The sequence below is a fragment of the Pelodiscus sinensis genome, chromosome 3, assembly GCF_049634645.1.
Source record: "Pelodiscus sinensis isolate JC-2024 chromosome 3, ASM4963464v1, whole genome shotgun sequence".
Classification (NCBI taxonomy): Eukaryota; Metazoa; Chordata; order Testudines; family Trionychidae; genus Pelodiscus; species Pelodiscus sinensis.
The window spans coordinates 73,367,713-73,387,864 of record NC_134713.1 but is presented as its reverse complement, the minus strand read 5'-3'; the positions used below and the strand labels follow the sequence as shown (position 1 = coordinate 73,387,864).

Below are 20,152 nucleotides of genomic sequence, written 5' to 3'. Positions count from 1 at the left end.
CACGTCACTAGCTGAGGGCTCCCTATGGCCAGACTGTAGCCAGAAAAAAATTCTGAGCCTCTGAGGCTCCACCTTGGCCCCTCGCAAGCCCTGAGTCCTGCAGACTCATAGATTCATAGAGACATAGAACACTAGAATGGGAACGGACCTTGAGAGGTCATCAAGTCCAGTCCCTTGCCCTCACTGCAGGACCAAGCACCATCTAGACCATCCCTGATAGATTTTTATCTAACCTGTTCTTCAATATCTCCAGAGATGGAGATTCCACAACCTCCCTAGGCATTTTATTCTAGTGTTTAACCACCATGTCCAACCTAAACTTCCCTTGCTGCAGTTTAAGTCCATTGCTTCTTGTTCTATCCACAGAGGCCAAGGAGAAAATTTTTTCTCCCTCCTCCTTGTAACACCCTTTTAGATACTTGAAAACCGCTATCATGTCCCCTCTAATCTTCTCTTTTCTAAACTAAACAAGTCCAGTTCTTTCAGTCTTCCATCACAGGTCATGTTTTTTAGACCTTTAATAAATTGTGTTGCTCTTCTCTGGACCTTCTCCAATTTTTCCACATCTTTCTTGAATTGTGAATGCCATGCTGTAGTTGGAGAATGGGAGAGGCAAAGAGAAGCCCCAAGCTCAATGTGCAGCCTCTGAAATGTTAGATCTCTCTGGCTTAGAAAGTTAGAAACAAAGAATCAAAGCAGGTTTAGCATTCAGAGCAAAATTCTGCTAAGACACTGTCCAGTTCATATAGGTTAGATTTAATGGACCCTTTTTAATCCACTCCTTGTTAGACAGTCCCAGGTAACAGCCTATCACTGGGGAGGGGACTGGGAGAGTGGTGATTTGGGGCGGATTGGGGAAAGGAACAAATTACCTGGAGTGGTTATATAGAGCCCCATAAATCTAAAGCAGTATTTATCAAAGTGGGCCTGTGCTGTTTTGTTTATCTAAAAGGTATGTAGCCGTTTCCAGCCTAGGGGTGCAGCAGCCCACTTTGGAAAATAATGATCCAAAGGATGGCCCTGGGAAAATATATACATTAGTCACCTTGTAGGAATGTTAAAACTGCCTTTGGAAAAAACTCAATGATCAATAAACTACCCACAGCTTGTCAAAATCCATGACAGACATTTTGGTTTAGACTCCACTTTGTTGACTCTCAGATTCTAGGCTCCAGATAGAGCCCAAATATCTATACTGAAATTGTATAGGCCTAAGCTGTCTGGCTATGTCTACACTAAATAGGTTTTGTGCAAAAGTGCCCGGTTTTGCGCAAAAACCTGCTGAGCATCCACATCACAAGCGCGATTTTGCACAAGAAATTTTACAGTGAATCAACAGAACGGAGGGGTTTTTGCAGTGTAGGTATTCCTCTTTTATGAGAAATAACTCCTTTTTTGCTCAAGAGCTCTTGCTCAGAAAGGTGGGTGCGGACTGGAAATGGGTTTTTTTTGTGCAAAAACAGCCTATCAGAAGAAGCACGGGTACCCTTGTGACCATTCTGTGAATGGCAATCAGAGCTTTCTTGTGAGAGAGTCTCACTTTTCCAATGTGTTTTTGCAGTGTGGACGCACTCTTGTTCAAGAAGTTTTTTGGGACAGCCACAGCTGTTTTACTGCACGATAGACATACCCTTATTCCATGGGAAAGCTTTATGCCACCTTTCTGTCACCAGTGTTCCTATGAGTATCTAGACCAGTGGTCTCCAAACTTTTCAGCCCGAGGGCCGCATTAACTATCAAACAGCAGTTTGGGGGCCAACTACACACTTGAGGTCCAAATAAAAAACAATCAAAACATGGATGTTGTTTTTAATTATTTATTTAATATTATTTTATTCAGTTATTATTTAATAACACATTGATACACTACACATGAACACCTGTATTAGTGTGAATGGTGAAATTGTTTCCTGGATGCCAAAATAGCAGACATTTCTGGCTTTAGATTTGTTGTCCCTAACATCAACAGTGACCTGAGATTATCATCGGACAAGTTTGTTCTCAAATTGTTCTTCACATATTTCATTCTTGAAAATGTTTGTTCACACAGGTATGTTGTTCCAAAGATTGAAAGGTACCTGGGCGGAAGGGGTCACCTTTTTAAAGTTCCCGCCGGGGTTCACGTTCCCCCGCACGTCGCCGGGTGGGCGTTACCACCACCACCCATCCTGCCCCCTGATTGGCCGGCTGCCCTGTCAGTCTGGGCGGGGGAACGCCGCCCGTGCTAACCCCCGCCCCCTGCGCCGTTTGCCGCCGCGCGGCCGCTTGTCAGCGGAGCGGCCCGCTTTTCCTGCCCCGGCGTGGCGTGAGTACACGCCGCACACCCCTGACAGGGCCCCCCCCCCCCCCGCGGCAAGAAGGGCCCGTTCGGCGGCGCCCCAGGGACGGGCGGGGGTCGCCTCGTCACACCGGCACGCGGAAGAAGGCGGGGCCAGACAAAAAGGTCTCCACGGGCCGGATGAGAGGGCCTCGCGGGCCGCATCCGGCCCGCGGGCCGTAGTTTGGAGACCCCTGATCTAGACTAGAGGAATCCTTCTCTTCTCAAGTTTGTGGTAGAGGAGGGAAAAATGGGAAACTCACTCTATTTTCATCCTTCAGCACAAGCAGATTTAAAGCAATGTAGCATTTGTCACAGCAGTAGGATATTGATATGACTGGCACTTCATGTAGTGCTGTGTAGCATTAGTCATGGGCGTAGTTTATCACTATTAAGTCTGCTATTGCCATGTATGCTGTCTTTGGATTCAAGTTCAGCTCTGTCTAAACTGTTCTTTTCCTTTGGGAAGAAAAATTGCTGGTCTTAGTTGACATTTTTCTTCCCTCCTCATCTTTCACTGGGCTGTTGATTTTTCTTTCTTCCTTTGTTGTAATCCACAACTTAGTTTGGAAAATTTCCCAGACATAGCAGCAAAAACATTTTACAGAATCTTACATATTATGGATAGAAGAGACTTCTTACTGTAGCTCTAGTTGCTCCAAACTGTTGTTCTGAACCTTCTTTGTGTGGGATTTGTGTGCAGTAATTAAACCAAATGTATTTGACAGTAGGTTGCTGGCCTGTGAGCCCTGCTTCTGAAAAGGGAGGCACTTTTTTTTTGCCCCAGCTGGATAAACAAATATTTCAATCTGAATTTTAATAGTATGTTCATGAATTCCCTGAAAACAGTCTCATGGTGTAAGTGAAATAGTAGCTGTAAGGGTTTGTCTACACTGCAACTAGATGCCTATGTCAGCATACTCTGGCTCGCAGGGCTTTGACTGTGGGGTTGTATAACTTCAGTCTAGATGTTCCAGATTGGGCTGCAGTCCAAACTCCTGGGCCCTCCTACCTGACATGGTCACAGATCTTGTTCCAGTCAAAGTCCAGATATCTACAATGTAATTAAACAGCTCCCAGTCTGCATCGGCTGTCACAGGTCACTCACTGGGTTTTAATTGCAGTGTAAACATATCCTAAGTCCTTTAACTTTCGGGGGTAGCTAAGTTAGTCTGTACAGGATAAATTTAAAAAACAACAAATGGTCTGGTAGCACTTTATAGACTAACAAAATGTGTAGATGGTATCATGAGCACTGCCCATGAAAGCTCATGATACCATCTACATGTTTTGTTAATCTATAAAGTGCTACCAGACCATTTGTCGCTTTTTAAGTTTATCCCAAATCCTTGATTAGATAAGCCCTTTCCCTGTGAACAAGCAAGCCAACCATGTTCTGTTTCTAGTCAGTATTCACGGAAGAAAGTTCTGCCTAACTGAATTCTGCAAGTATAGTTTCTGATATTATATACAGTAATCCTTTTTTTTTCATACTTACCAGGAATTCAGTGTTGCAAACATTTTCTTGAAGACCAAGAACCTGCGTTCTCACATCTCCTAAAACAAGAATAAGGGGACACATAACTAAATTAAATGATGTAAAGTTCAAAACATATATAAGGAATTTGTTGTGTGTAATTAGACTGTGAAGCACCTTGATCAAGCCATAGTTGTGGCCAAGAATTAAGCAAGATTCAAAGCAAAATTGGACATTACTATAATAACTATCCAGAAATAAAATCACAATGCTTCTTTTTTTCCCAAGTGGCTAGTCAATATTTGAGTCTCTGTGGGTGTTCTAGCTAGAGTAGAAACTGATGGTAGCCAAGTTTTTCTCAGCTGCAGTCTTGTATGTTTACAAGGAACCAAGAACAAAAAGTAGCAAGCTCCTAATTTGCCAGTCCTCCAATCTTTAAGCCAACACCAGACCCACATGTGCTTTCTTTATTTTTTCTCCCCAAGGGTCACTCTGCTTGCAAGCTCTACTGCTTGATTTTTTCTTGCTTCTCACCCCTCCTCCCAATCTTATTTCTGTTCCCTCTCTTGTGCACACACCCCTAGTTACAATACCCAGTTAAATTGTGGGTGTGTCTACACTGCACCATTATTTCAAGATAGCTAGCATTATTTCAAAATAATAATATGAGCATCTACAAATAATTTCAAAATAACTGATGGTTTATTCCAAAATCTGTAAACCTCGTTCTACAAGGAATAATGCCTATTCCAAAACAGCTATTTTGAAATAAGGTGTGTGTAGATGCTCCACTGCTGCTATTTCAAAATAACTCCTCACGAGGACCATTCTAAGTTATTCCTCCCCAGTGCCTGCAGGGGCTCTAAATAGAGATAGCATGTCTACATTAGGGAAGCCTGCCTCAAACTAATTTGAGGCTTCCCTGCAGTGTAGACATGTTATTTCAAAATAAGCTATTTCAGAGTAACTATTCCAGAATAGCTTATTTCAAAATAGCTGTGCAATATAGACATACCCTGTATATGCCCATGGTGCTAGATTCAGTGCAGACTATATTCAACTTTGTTGTAGGGGTGGTGCCTAACCATCTCTTACCATTATCTGAAATTCTTATTCACGAATTAGCTTGAACTAAGTTTTAACTCAGCCCATAATAAAGTTTCATCAATCTTATTACAATAGATATTGACAATGAAATTATATTAAACCTCATTTTAATGATTATTTTATTAAGTGTTAGTAAACATTAATTTCAATATACACACAACAGAAAAAAATTCCATTGATAGAAATATCCAGATAGGCAAAAAAAAAGTGCTTCTGGAGAATTAGTTACAATTAATTTAATTAAATCAAACTCTGCATCACATCAAACCATACAATGTTTTAAAGATTAAACATTTTTTTGCAACTTGTCTGCCATGACAATAGCTTCTTTATGCCAGACAGATGAGTTGAAAAAAAAATTGACCCTCCTATTATATTACCCTCATTTCCCATAACTGTCACCATTTAAATTGGTAAAAGTAAAGCTTAAAAATGACCAATTATCCATTAAGATTGATTTAAAACAAATCAAATTCTGCCACATCTAACTAAATAAGGGCTTACAATTAGAAGTTTCTGGGAAATGGATTGTGTCACAGCTGTTTTCTGCAGGATTTCCTGAACCTCATGCTGACTATAGTCAGAGCTAAGATACTGGGCTGCATGGACCATTGGATTGTTTGGTGGTTTGTTTAACATTACTATATTTCTGCTGCTGATTTATTCAAGGGTCTTTTGTTCAGGGGTAGGACTATTCCTCCCCAGTCCCTCTTATTTCTGTGCAGACACCAATCTCTCGCTTGGATTTTATTTTTAATTTTGCTGCTTCTGTCACTAGTAAAAACTCTATTGGAAATATATGTTCTGTTAACAGAGGAGTGAAACTCACTATATTACATAAAGTGCCAAATGCACACTGAAATTAGATTTAAAAAGTCAAATCTTTTTACGGTCAATATAGGAATTGCTTTAAAGAGTGGGTACAAAACTTTCATAAGGAAATACAGTACATCCTTGCAAATCACATTTCTTCTTTAAGAAATTTTGTAATGTTACCTTATGTAAAACAAACTATACTCAGCAGGTTTCAAGAAGCTTTGTAACATATCAGTCTTTTGAGTACATGGAAGAAATACAGCGGGGCACTCTGGTGCTTCTCTTGGATGTGTTGCTGCGAGCCTGGCTGTACTTTCTGCAGGCTGCCATCTGGGAGGTCCATCAGGGGGCTGTCAGTATCCAGGAGGCCCTGTGGGAGAGCTTCCACCCTGAGGAGCACTAAGAGCCTCCCTGGTCTGCCCCACTGGGGGCTTGTGCCTCATTCCTCCCTCATGTCCTTCCACTTACTCCTCCCTAACCCCCCTTCCTGATGTAAAATAAAATACATGTATTTTCATGAACACAAATTCTCTTTATTTAACAAAACTGCGGGGGGATGAATGAAACTCTGGTGAGACTGGGAAAAGGAGGCAGGAGAGGGGAGGGGAAAACCTGAGAGGAGGGAGCTGGAAGGGGGAAGCAAGAGAAATAAGAGGGAAGGGGGGCTCAGGGTTGGGGATCTCACTGGACCAACTTGATTTTCATGCAAACCTGCTCCTGGGTTCGCATGTGGCCTTCGGTGGCCAGGTCGCGTTCCTCCGTCTAGTGTGGAGATCATGGACATTGGGGGCATCCCCCCCAAACCTGAATAAGGTCTGTTTTCTCCGCCCTGGACCAGGAAGGCACCCTGGAAGGCTTATGGGAGCTGGCAGACTGCTCCTGGGGAGCGGTGGAGGGCTGGCTGCCAGTGGCTTGCTGGCTCATGTTTTGGGGCCACAGGGTCAGGGACAGTGACTGCTGGCTCTGGGCTGGCAGGCTTGAAGCTGGCAAAGGCACTGTGGCCAGAGTCTACCCCTTTAAGGGCTCTGGGGAGGAAGGGAGAGAGAGAAGTGTTCTTGGTTGAAGCCGGAGTGGCCCCCAGGGCACACTGGGAAGGCTGGAGGCCCCCTATTTTGAAATAAGTGTCTACACAGTACTTATTTCGAAATAGCTATTTCAAATTTGGTGCTATTCCTTATAGAATGAGGTTTACCAAATTCGAAATAAATGCTCCGCTATTTTGAATTTATTTCGAAATAGCGGTTTGGCTGTGTAGATGCTAGGAAAGTTATTTTGAAATAAGGCTGTGATTTCAAAATAACTTTGCTGTAAAAACATACCCAAACATATTAATAAGAGTGTCATAAGCAAGACATAATAAGTAATCGTTCCAGTCTTCTTTATGGTGCTTGGGCCTCAATAGGAGTATTGTGTCCAGTTTTGGGCACTACAGCTCAGGAAATAGCTGAACAAGTTGGCAAAAGTCCAGAGAAAAACAACAAAAATGTTTAAAGGTCTGGAAAACATGATGTATGAAGAAAGATTGAAAGAATTGGGTTTGTTTAGTCTGGAGAAGGGAAGATAAGAAGGACATAAGCAGTTTCCAGTACGTAAGTGGTGGTTACAAAGAAAAGATCGAACATTTTTTTCTTCTAAACCTCTGAGAATAGGACAAGCAGCAATGGGATTAAATTGCAGGAATGGAAGTTTAGATTAGACGTTAGGAAAAACTTAATTGTCAAAATTGTTAAAGCACTGAAATAAATTGACTTGGGAAAATGTGGAATCTCAGTCATTGGAGATTTAAGAGCAGTTTTGGCACACACCAGGGGCTATCCAGATAATACCTAGTCCTGCCATGAGTTCTGGGGACTGAACTAGAAGACTTCATAAGGTCAGGTCCAGTAATCCAATTCTATGAGGAAAAAGAGTTTACACTATCCTTATCTGACAGATATGCAATAAACAGAATCAGCATCAAAGTTTGTAATACCATGAAGCTGATGGAGGGGTGTAATGCAAGATACAGGAATGCAAATTAGAGACTGGCATGGGGGCAACAAAGAATTACTACTCAACAAGAAGCTAAATTAATGTCTTGTTTAGTTGGAATTCTTTAGTCCGATGCTTACTGAATTGCAGAATGGACATGATTTATGTGGAACTGGCAGAAATGGACTAATCTTGTCAAACCTTCTAAAGTCTTTAGAGTTTGTCTTGACATTTTAAGTCAATATGTATGATAACATGTTGGAGACATGTCTTATCTTATGCACAAAATGTAGACATATTTCACAAACTATCCTATAAAGGTTTAGATTTTTTTTAAAGGTAGAACACTTCTCTATCATCTTATCTCCCTTTATCCTTTTGTTGTTGTTGGCTGTTTCTTTTCAGCACTACACATTTATGGGCTCCTGTTTGTATTCAGCCTTTAAATATCTTTCTGAAAGAAATTGTAACACTGCCCTCAATTAGATGGGTGTACTTCCCACTGAGCAGAATACATGGGCAGAATCAGGCTCTTAGTGGGTTTTTTTTGTCTCCCACATTTATTAACTGTGTTCAGTTTTCTTATTTCAGAGCTTTCATTTTACTTCATCATTGTCCATTGTTTTTTTTCCCTTTGCCTTGTGTGTTAATTCGAATTAGTGCTGTAGTGTAGACAAACCCAAAGAGACGCAAGTTTCAGGAAGGGGAATATAAGAATATCTTGGGGCAAATTTAAATGACACTATATTTCTGTGTGTGTGGTAGCAGGGGAGCGAGGTGAGGGATCCACAAGCAACCAAAGAATTCTGTAAGCAAAATTGAGGCTTTGATTTGTGGGAGGAAAAAAATGGTGTCCAGTGATCTCTAAAGATAAGAAGAAGAAAATTGGAAAAGAGAGAGGGGGAATGGTAGGAAAAAGGGAAAATAGAGGAAAAGTCTACATCCACATTATAGTTAAAGTATTTTAACCAAGTACTCAGTATGGACAGTTCATGGACGAGGCAAATGGAGCTAATTTGAATTAGCGCATCTAGACTTAAAAACTAGTTCGAATTAGCATTTTGCTAATTCAAACTAGCATATCCACACTGAGTAGACCCTGAAGCAAGGTTTAGGATGGCCGGAAGCAGTGCCGGCAGGGCATCAGATTAGGACTTAGAGCGTGGAGCTGCTGTCTCAGGCTAACCGAAGGCTGTGCTTAAAGGGACCCGACCCCCACTCCAGACAGACAGTTCTCAGGGGTTCCCCGCTTGCAAAGCAGTCCTGGCTTGGAGTGCCCTGAGTGCCCACACATGGCACATCACAGCACTCGGCTATCTGCCCGGCTGCACTTGCCGCAGGCTGCCATCCGGGGGGGGGGGGGGTGTCAATCAAGGGGCTTCTGGAGAGATTCCACCCTGAGGAGCCCGCAAAGCCAGCCCAGTAGTCCCCATCAGGGGCTCATACCCCATTCCTCCCTCACCTCCTTCCACTTACCCCTACCTAGCCCCCCTTCCTGATGTACAAAATAAAGAACACGTGTTCAAAAACTCACCTAGAATTATTCTCTCCTCTTGCGATTCACATTGTGGCTTTGCTACACCAATTCTTGAGTCCATCTGCAGATTGCTTCTGTATGTCATACTGTGCAGCACCTGTGGGCCAATTGGAGGAAATCAGCAATGTGCTTCAGAAGAGGCAGACAGAAGGGACTGCTGGCTTCATGCACGTGCAGAAAGGTGACTCTGTTAATGATAACTCCCATACAGAAAACAAAGAGTTGCCTTGGGAGGTAACAAGAAACAGCAGCCTCCAAATACATAAAGCTAGAGCTCAGAACTTGCTTCCCAAGGATTTTGTTGTAGGTTAGGGACGTGCCGGTAGAGATAAGCAAACAAGTCAGAGTGATTATTCTGAATATAACCTTTCAGATAATTCTTCCCCTCCCTCCCCCCCCCCCCCCCCCCCCGTTTACTACACAGATCTTGACTTGCCTGAATTTATTTGTTAGGTCAAATTTCCTAAATAATTTTATTTTAAGTTTACTCTCCTTACAATCTATTCATGCTCATGTTTGTTACTCACCATTCAAAATTAGAATTGTGCCTGTTTTCGTTGTGATCAGTCACATGCAACATTTATTTCTGTTTCCAGATATAAGGCTTGAAGAAGCCATGGGGCATGGAATATGTCATGGAGTGGCAACAGTTAAATAGGATTAGAGAGTTTCAGATTAGTAAGGATGAAGGAATTTAAAACTCTCTGGTGCAGGGGTTCTCTGGTCCAGCAATAGCCAGGGTCCTCCGGACCAGAGAGTGTCAGATCAGAGAGGTTTAAGGTCTGAAGGATTAAGAACTGAAGGATTAAGAACAATAGCATGTGGCACTTATCTACTTTCCTTTTTTTGGAAAGTGAAATTGATTACTTTTTGCCAACACAGTATACGCTACTGGACATAACTACTATACTATACATCAAATAAGCTTTAGTATATAAAAAAGTTGACATTGAAATGCAATACATGTGCAAGCACACTACATAAATTTCAAAAACAATGTTTCCTAATTACCCCAGAGTCCAAAGTGGACTGTTTTCTTAATTTACTTTGTCACTTTATTTTGTATTTTGTCTATCATATATGCAAATGACACAACGCACACAATTTCACCTCTAATACAGAAGCGGGTGAAAGAAAGAAAACAATTAATTGATCTTTAGGCAGAAATGTATTCCCCACAGCAGCAGGCATTAATTTGCGTTTATAAGGGGAAATAAAAAACAAAATGCATCTGAGCTTCTAACAGTGAGGAGTTGCAAATGCAGATGGGAGTAGTAAAAGATAATTGCATCCTCTAGACTACAGTAATAAAAACTGTGTAATAGATGGGAAACCTGAATACACATTTTAGCATTAAAGGTGAGCTATAAATAAATATAATGGATTGAAAAAAGGTCTAGCGAAAAATCTACTAAGTTTTGGTGAGGCTATTTAATTAAAATATGATCTGTAACACTATGTATGATCATATCAAAGTATAGATGGTGCTATATGTTGAAACCACGTGACTGTGCCATTTTGTTTTTAAGAATAAATATTTTTAATTAAAGGTAATAGGTCTCTCCAACTTTTACCTTTGTGCATTCTTCAAAATAGGAAAATATAAATTTCTTCCTTGAGCGCTGGTCCCAGTGTGTTGTCCATATATAACTACACATCTGCTCCATGCACCTGAGGCTGGTAAATTTTGCAAATACAGGCCTGTGGTACTAGTGCGCCATCAATTTCCTTTTCCTCCCATTCTTACCATTACATGGCCCGATGGCTGGAGTTAGAGAACCATAAAATCGTAGGATATAAAGGGACCTTAGATAGGAAGAAGCCTAAGAGCTGCAGACCCATCCCAGGATTATGATAAGAACTTGGGATTGTTACCCTGAAAGTGGGAGACAGCATGTGTGGCTCAGCAAGACGGCTGAGTTGCTGAAGACCAATTGAGAGAACCAGCTGTCTCTTGAGAGAGACAAGCAGCACCTTGATATAAGAGCACTAAAGAAAACCAGGCTCACAGCTAACTGAGAAAAAATACACCACCTACAAATACACTCCCTATGAAAGAAGTAGGCATTATTGTGTGTTTGCAGGCATTATTGCCCAGAGAAAGGACAAGCACAAGAGATGGTGCTGACTCTGTTACAAAGATACTTTGATATTTTACCTCCAAATTCTTTAAAGGTTTTGACAATCTATTTTGCACATTTACTCAGCCGCAACTTCATATAAATGTCTGTTTTAATTTCTTGTTTTTTTCTTGTATGTCAATCAATATCTTTTAAGTTAATGCTTAGGGGTATGTGCAAATTAACAGAGCAAAATCAAAGCTCTGTTCAAAAGAACCCTGAACTTACTGATCACTGCTTAATGTGGGGCTAGGAAAGAGTTTATAAACACTTTTAACTCCTTGGGCCTTTGAGATCAATATCTATATCACAGGGAGTAGTGGCCTCCAGATGGGAGACCTAGCTTCTAGCCACAGGGCTCTTGTACACTATGGAGTTTAGCTGTGTAGCTCTTTACCTTTTCAAACTATTTTCCAGGTTTTTAGTTTAGTTTAATCAATAAAATCATGCTTCATCTGTGCAGCATTTATTTATTACCTTAAGCAAACAATGTGACCTCATTCTCAGGGAGAATTTTGGTGGAGGGAAAGGCATTTCTATGTCATTTTTATGAACACCGGGAGCTGTAAAGTAATGAGTCATAATTAGGCATGAATTAAAGCCGCTTTAGGGATTCTCAAATGTTTGCTATTGTGTAATTCCCCCAAGAAGTTATATTGGGTGCACTCCAAAAACATCCCTCATATGCCCTTACACTGAGAATTGGGCAGGACTGAATAGAGCCACCTGTGCTAGAGCTATGTCAGCCAAGAATGCCCATTGAGCTTGAGAATCCCCAACTGACTTGTTAAAGGCAATTTTGTGTCTCCAGAACATTTCTAAATAACATTATGAGTGACCAGGATCTGGCCACAGTACACTACTTATGGAGTAAGATACTCCCCAATGTGAGCAAAGCTGGCAGAACTGGGTCCCTGGTTATAGAAACTTCACTCTGAGAATTGATCATCTCATCTTTATTAAGAACAGCTGACTTTTACGAAGGCATCAGGTTGCCATGTGAAGCATCTAAACATGGCATCTCTGCAGTTGCAAGACAAAAGCTTCATGTCAGGGCAGAGGATTTTCCATCTCTAAAAGTAGTTGTACTAAAAATATGCTGCCAACATTTGGAGTTAAAACAGCTCCAATAAAGGATCTCACTCTATATATTTGTTCACATGTGGGATTTAGATGTAGCTTGTGAGAGTAGCAGGGTGGGGTCATCATTTCTGGTGTGTACTCTGTAAGGGCTGTGTCCACACTAGGATATTATTTTGAAATAACTAAATTAGACTTAACAACTCCCAATTTCACAAAATCAAAATAGCCTGTCCCCATTAGGGGGAAGCCTCAAAATTAGTCCAAGGCAGGCTCTGTTAATGTGGATGGGCTACCTCAACTTAGAGCCCCAGGAATCACTGCGGAGTGACTAGTTCAAATTACTTTGGTAAGCAGTTATTTCAAAATAGCAGCTTCAGAGTGTGCACAGTAATGCTATTTCAAAATAACTGTTTCAAAATTAGCATTATTCTCTGAACAAAGCAGCAAAGAGCACTTCAATGCCAGGCTGAGCAGGTGCCACATGGTCATCAAATGTGCATTTGGTCATTTAAAGGGGAGGTTCAGGAATCTCCTCACGTACCTGGACCTTGTGGTGGCAGCTTCCTATGTGCTCCACAACCTTTGTGAAAGCAAGGGGGAGACTTTTCTGCCAGGGTCAGGGCAGAGGCCAAACATCTGTCTAGGGAATTGGAGCAGCTGGACACCAGTGCCATTCAGAGAGCACATGAAGGGGCTATGCTCATCAGAGAGGCCTTGAGGGAGAGTTTTGTGTAAGGCCAGTTGTATGACTCTCCCCAGTACCTCTTCACAAGGGGCTGCTGCATTCCCTATGTGTGTCTTTCATCCTCTACCCCACCTCTTCCCTGCTCTCCCTTCCCACCTACTCCTCATCCTCCACTATGCCACTCTCCTGGAATCTGATGCTGGGAGTGTCCTGGCTAGATTCCAATGATGATGATGGTGGGGGATGTGACCAGCTACCCTCCGAGGATGGAGGTAAGAGACCATTTTCAAGTTCTCTGCACAGGCACTACTGTGGAGAGTGCTTTGGCAGGAACCTCTCAGGGAAGAGATCAGAAAGAGACCCCCATCTACTGGAAGGCATGGGATGTGTAGTCCTAGGGATGGGGATTCCCCGACCACTACCTGCAAGAGAAGAAGACAGGAGGTGGTGGTCAGGGATTCCTTCCTAAGAGGGACGGAGTCATCCATCTGTTGACCAGACTTGGAATCTTGAGAAGTGTGCTGCTTACCAGGAGCTAGAATCAGGATGGAAGTGAGAGTCTTCCAAAACTGATCAAACCTTCAGATTGCTACCCCTTCCTGCTTCTCCATGTAGGAACTAACGATAAGGCCAAAAATGACCTTGAGCAGGTCACTGCAGATTAGGTAGTGCTGGGAAGAAAGATCAAGGAATTTGAAATGCAAGTGGTGTTCTCATCCATTCTCCCTGTTAAAGGAATCATCAAATTGTGGCCTGAGCGGTCAGAGCTCTAGCTACAAGAAGCCTCCAAAGGCCAATTATTTTTAATTAGCAGCAGCAAAGTGTCCACACTAATACTATTTTGAAATAGCTAATTTGGAATTATCATTATTTCTCAAGAAAAGCAGGAGTACAGATTTCAAAATAAGTGACCCGTTATTTCAAAATAACAGGCTTGGTAGTGTGGACGCTCCGCTTATAAATTTGACCTCGGGGGGTTATTTTGAAATAACGCCATAGTGTAGAACAGAGCTAACAGGCCTTAGGAGCCTCTTAAAACTGCAATTTTTTCACGTGTACACATTAGTTGAGATGTGCTCGGCTGGTCTTAAAGAAACACTTTTTAAAATAGTAAGTTTTTTCTCCCATCTTCAAAGTAATGGTTATATTTGTATGTGTTATATTTATATTGTATGTAATTTTCTTAAGTATCCATCAATTTTAAATGGCTACAGAAATAGTCATATTGCTCAATACACAGGGGAAAATGTGTTTTGCTTCACATGTTATTGCTTTTCTTCACTATATAGGTGTCACAGGGGTCAAGAAAACTAATTAGCTTGAGGTTATATCAGGTTTTCACATGATAACTTTACTTTAATCTCCTGCAAATGCTCAATATGCAGTCAGATTATTCAATGAAAAGAGTAAAAATGGGTTGCCTTCAAAGTCTAGTAGTCTAGGTTTTTTAAATAATTGGTATGATAATAATGTTAATAGTCACTCTATTGTCCTTGTATCACTGTTTATATCACCAAACTGTTTGAAGATTAATGCAAAAACATATAATTTAAAATGGTTAAAGACTCTCATTTATCAAGGGCAATTTCATGTGGATGGACCAGGAGCTGAAGTTGAGAATAGAAGCTTAAGCATTCCATTAGAGATCTATTATCAGAGTTTGTAAATTGTTATATGGTTCTTCTCATTTTGAAGTATTAAGACTATTAAATACCTTCAAGAAAGGTGAAAGGCTCAGTCAGATTTGAGGGACCTAGAGAGGCAATTTCTATAATGTAATATTTCCATGATTTTGAGAGAAAGGCAAGAAATATTCTACACTATCATTTGTTAACTTCATTTTTTAAATAATTGTGTGCTGCCTTTACACTATATTAGGAATTGACTCAACTCCCTAAACAGATTGCGAGTAGCCTAAATGAGATTTTATTATCGTCATGTTTCTGCTGTCCTTGCAGTATATTTAGGGCAAAATTGTATACTCAAGTAAACCACCACATTAGCACCAAATCTTGCACTCCTTTCTCAGTGTATAGCTCTGACTGAGGAATTGATTTCCAAGTTATGCATATTCTTTTTTAAAAAAAATAAATCACGTAAGAGAGATGTATTTCAGTTGTGTAATCAGTGCTTTAGCGGTCCTTAAGGCAGTATTTCTCAAATTGTCTCTCTGCTTTGTTTATCTCTCCATGCAGCTCCCATTGGTTCCGGTTCAGCATTTCCAATGAAGGGGAGCCACGGAAGGTGGCGGCCTGGGCCACTCTGCTTCCTGCAGCTCCCTTGGCTGAAAACGAGGATGTGGACTCTTCAGATAAACAAAGTGGAGGATCTCGTTAGCAGTTTTTCCAAAGCAGGCTCATGGCCCCTTTTGAGAAACACTATCTTAAGGTTTCTATGGGAGTTGCATAGCCCTCTGTCCTTGGTCTCTTTCTCTTCCTTTTCTCTATACCTTCTCTATGGTGGGAAGAGAAAGGGGAAAGACTAGAGGTGGAAAGAGGCATAGTGAGGATGCGTCCTTGGGGGAAGAGATGGAGTGGGGTTGAATCACCCTGGGAAAAGCTGAAAGTCACTGCCTGTGCTCCTAGTCATTTTAATTGTATTCTTTTATGGGATTTTAAGATAGCTCTAGCTCTCTTCATCTTATTTCAGTGTGTGAGTTCAGAGCATCATTTTGAGTTATATCAAGTCCAACATTTTATGGGTCAATGGTTATTTTCTTTTCAACCTGCAAGGGCTATATTAGAACATTAAAATATTAAAAATGATTGGTAAAAATTGAAGTTTAAAGAGAAAAAAAGTTGCTGTGGCTTCAGGAGTTTAATATAACTCAATCCACCAATGTGGATATCAACAGGAAAAATACACATATTCATTAGAGAGGCATGGATATGTCGTGTCCTTATTAAGTACTAATTTTCTCTTTAATTATTAAGGAGAATTATTTAATAATCCATAAGTAGGATTTTAATTATTATGTCTTAATTTTCTCTGACGTTATTCCAAAATGACAACGAGTGTGTTTACACTGCCAGCCATTATTTCAAAATAATGGTGAGCTGGAGGATTTCCTATTCTGAATCCAGTAACCATCATTTCATGAGGAGTGGGGGAAGTGGAAGGGAGATTGTTCTTCCCTCGACTTCCTGCTGTGTAGACAGCGCCAATTAAGCTATTTTGACTTAAGCCACACAATTGACATAGCTGAAGTTGTGTAGCTTAATTCGTCTCTTGCCCTGCTGTGTAGACGTACCTGGCTGCTTGAGTTGCCATCACTTCAATTTTTCTCACAGAAAAGTAAAATTATTCAGCAGACTTAAATGTTCCTATAAAAAAATTTTATTTTATTGTTGAAAAAGGCATTTTTCCTTAACAAAATTGTTCTGGCTGACAATTCTTATCTAATTGTAACCATGAGTCCCTTCCCCTGTATTCTGCTGATATCCCTGTATTCCCAAACTATGTTTTGTTTCTGCCTTAGTCCTCCCCTCACCCCCCGAAGTCCTGAATGCCCTGAGAGCAGGATACCTAAAAAAATTCTCCCATTCTAGTATCTCATCTTCACTGACAACTTCCCTCTTTTGGAACCATGAAATTGCTGATTGCAAAGGCAAGCTTCATTTTTTCTTGAGACGGTATTCTTGGAACTCTCATTCTGCATTCCAGGGACGTTTGCTTTTGTTTGTAAAGACAAAGTCAAAAAGGAGCTATTTGAACTGGGCAGTGGAGAGATTTGAGATGGTCATATCAGTGGGAGTGAATTCCCCAGATCAGGACACAAGCAAATTGCACATCAACTTTAAAAAACAAGCAAAAAATCCCTGTCACCCCTCCCTCTCATCTCACTGCTACACAGCAATTTTCTCTATTCATTTGACCAGAAACTAATAGAGAAACTCTATGTGATAGCTGCTAGTTACTTTGTATTATTTAGTCTTTGGAAGGGCATGGAACAAAACCTGATATGACTAGAATATCAACAAGAACAGCTGTGAGCTGGCATCCTGCTCCCTGGAATGAGACCCAGAGTCAAAGGTTAAGACTCCCTGGTGCTGTAGTTTCCAAATGACTTGTTCACCTCTCTTCATTGCTATGCAGGTGCTTGGATGAGGAGGGGGGGAGGGGAAGGGGCAGGGGAAGGGAAGGCTAGGCCATCCTGGGAAGATGACTTCTCGAACTCCACATGCAGAGTCATTAACACAGTGTAAATTAGGTTGGCATTTGATGGCTACTCTATATCTCAGCAGAAATTGGATTGTCAGTTTGTCTCATGTGAAGACAGCTCTTCATGTTGATCTAACAGAAGGACAAGGACTCCAACAGTCTGGAATGGTCTAGAAACTGGTTGCCTCAAGACTTCTGGTGCAAAGGACTCAGAGCACTGTCAGTGAGGCCAGTGCCTCAGAAGCAGATAGAGATCTTTTGTGGAGTGGGCATGGACTTTGGCAGAATATAACCTGGAAAGCATTTTACTCCAATGCAACAGTGGTTGAATTAAGCAAAACACAAATAAAAAATATTTCATGGGTAACTTCTTTTTGCTACTGAATTCAGTACAATTAGCAAGTCAAGTTACTTTACTTTGGAAGGAGCAGAGTGCTTCAAAGTTAGCTGATTTATCTTCAATCAAATCCGGTAACTGTTTGACATAAGATCTTCTTCACTTTTGTGCATATGAGATCAAAGGGGTTTATGCAAAAAAGGCTGCTTGAATTGAAAGTATCTTAATTTGATACCAATCTGTCACACAACTCTCAACAAAACTAGATTAAATGATTTCCTGGAGCAATTGGGGGCAGAGGTGCCTTTTTTCCATGGGCTATCTTTTCTCCTATATACATACTGAAAACATGGCTGTTGAAAGATGATTTTTATCACTTAGATTCATTTAGACTAATGAAATAAAGAAGCATATTATTGAGTAAAGGTAAATGATTAAACAATAAGAGAGGGAATGGGTAAGTGACTAGTAAATAGCAGCTTAATGGACTGACGGATGTTTTCCAACAGGGTATTTTTAACTATGGTACTTCACACCTTGGTTATTTATTATTAAGTTATTTTAAAACTGTTTTACTGTACATTAGAATGCAGATGAAAATGCTTCTTATTTCAGAGAGAAAACAAAAATTCATGAGGTTAAACATGAAAGAGCTCTTTTTGCAATTTATCCTAGAGTAATTATTGTGTCTGTTCTCCCATTGACAGAATGAATACATTATTCCTTTAACATTAATGGAGTTAGATGCACACATTAAGGGAGAAAAGGTCCTGTCAGTTACCATCATAGCATGTTTCACATGGTATAAGTCTATTTTGTTCAGTGAAGGGTAAAAATAAGTGAGCAGGCCATTATTTGATACTTCTTTTTTAAATTTAAAGCATTATATTTTAAAAATACTCATATTTAAACCCTAAGAGTTCCTATAAAAAGAGCTCTTAATACTGGGACTGATTAAACTTGGAATAATATTATAGTGGTTCCCCAGCAGCATTTAGAAATGGATTCATTCTTATTATGTAACTTCAAATAACAAAAGCCAGGTAGCATTCTTGAAAACTGTTATCTATGGATAATGTCTTAATGGAGTAGTCTGACTGGAATTTGAGTGCTGAAGATGAATTTTTATAGGACTTTTTGGTTTTATCCCCCAGTTTTGGTTTCAACCTGTTACATGCAAAAGTCACCTAAGCCTTCCCACAAAACTATTTATAATTTGTTTAACAATTAAAACAATATTTCTACATTAATCTAGGGGGAAAGGAAGGCAATCAACAACAGCCACCCAGAAACATAAATTAAAACGGACCTCCATTTGGCCTTCTCTATTAATCTAACTTTCCTATTAAGGACACATCACTCTAACAATGAACCACAAAAGGAACTAATTCTGCCAAGATAGTTTGTATATGGACAACGGCTGCTCTTGTGAGTCACTTTGGAAATTGCCACAATGACTTTACAAGCCAACAAGACTTTACAAGTCTGTTCCTTCATAGCTACAAACCCAATAAAGAACTTCACAATTATTTGTACATATATGATCTTTTACCATTAACTCTTTTCTTCCTTTATTTTATCAAAAAAACATTTAGTTTTAGTCACTAAAAGATTGTGTAATTATTGGGTAAAATCTGACTTACATAGTGACATAAGTGGCTGATTTCTTTTCTTCCTCATAACTTCTAAGTCTGTATATATTGCCTCTCAGAAGTGCCTGGAGTGGTGTACACTTTTCACAGATTTCTGGGCAAGTATTCAAGCTGGTTCAATTTAGTAATACTAAGAGGAATCTTTAACTCCTGAACATGACCTTTCTTGCAGTTGGCAAAAGATTTATATTTGTGTATGTTTGTGTGTGTATACCTCGTGCAGCTATACAACATGCCTGAAGTATGAGCAGTTTCCATTTATATTGCTTGACTCACAAATGATAATCTGAAATAAGCATGCAAAATATTGAAGCAAGGTAAGATTTGCAGCACATGAATATCTATAATTAAACTTGTCATTGTTTCATGCACGTATAGTACACCAGGGAGCGTTACTTGTTCACATGATGACAACTGAGTGGTAGATTTTTGCATTTTGATCCTAGTTTGATGAAAGGTATAGAAAATCCCATATAGCCACAAGGATTCCTCTGTTGGTTACATCTTTCAGGCATCTCAAGGACATTGCATTCTTTCCAAAATTGATTCCAATTTATGCTTACATAAATGGTTCAAGAAATTCTGGCTTATTTCCAACTGCTACATAAGGCTAGCTTTAGATTTCATTCTAAAAATGCCTATTAATTACCCAAAGCATGTCTATAGCCTTTTCCCCCATGTCCCTACACTATAAAGTTGGAGCTGCACTATATTTCAAACCCTTATGGTGCCAATGGGAGCCACCAATACTTGGATGCAAGTATTGAAGATGCTTCAGCAGCCAGGCCTCATAGGTGTTACCCTTAGTGGGTCCCAATATGGCCAAGGGAAAAGGCATTTTACTAGGACAGACAGCAAAGCAAAAGATTGTAGATATGATAGGTACAAA

The 20,152-nt window shown here is 40.3% G+C and overlaps 1 long non-coding RNA gene across 1 annotated transcript in view; it reads left to right on the top strand.

The window, feature by feature from the left end:
• Nucleotides 1-18,169, top strand: part of LOC102450621 (uncharacterized) — a 53,076-nt gene extending 34,907 nt beyond the window's left edge. Inside the window, exon 3 of the long non-coding RNA XR_012902307.1 lies at nucleotides 15,309-18,169. This is a non-coding gene — a long non-coding RNA (uncharacterized LOC102450621). The remainder of the gene's footprint in view (nucleotides 1-15,308) is intronic.
• The last annotated feature ends 1,983 nt before the right edge of the window (nucleotides 18,170-20,152 follow it).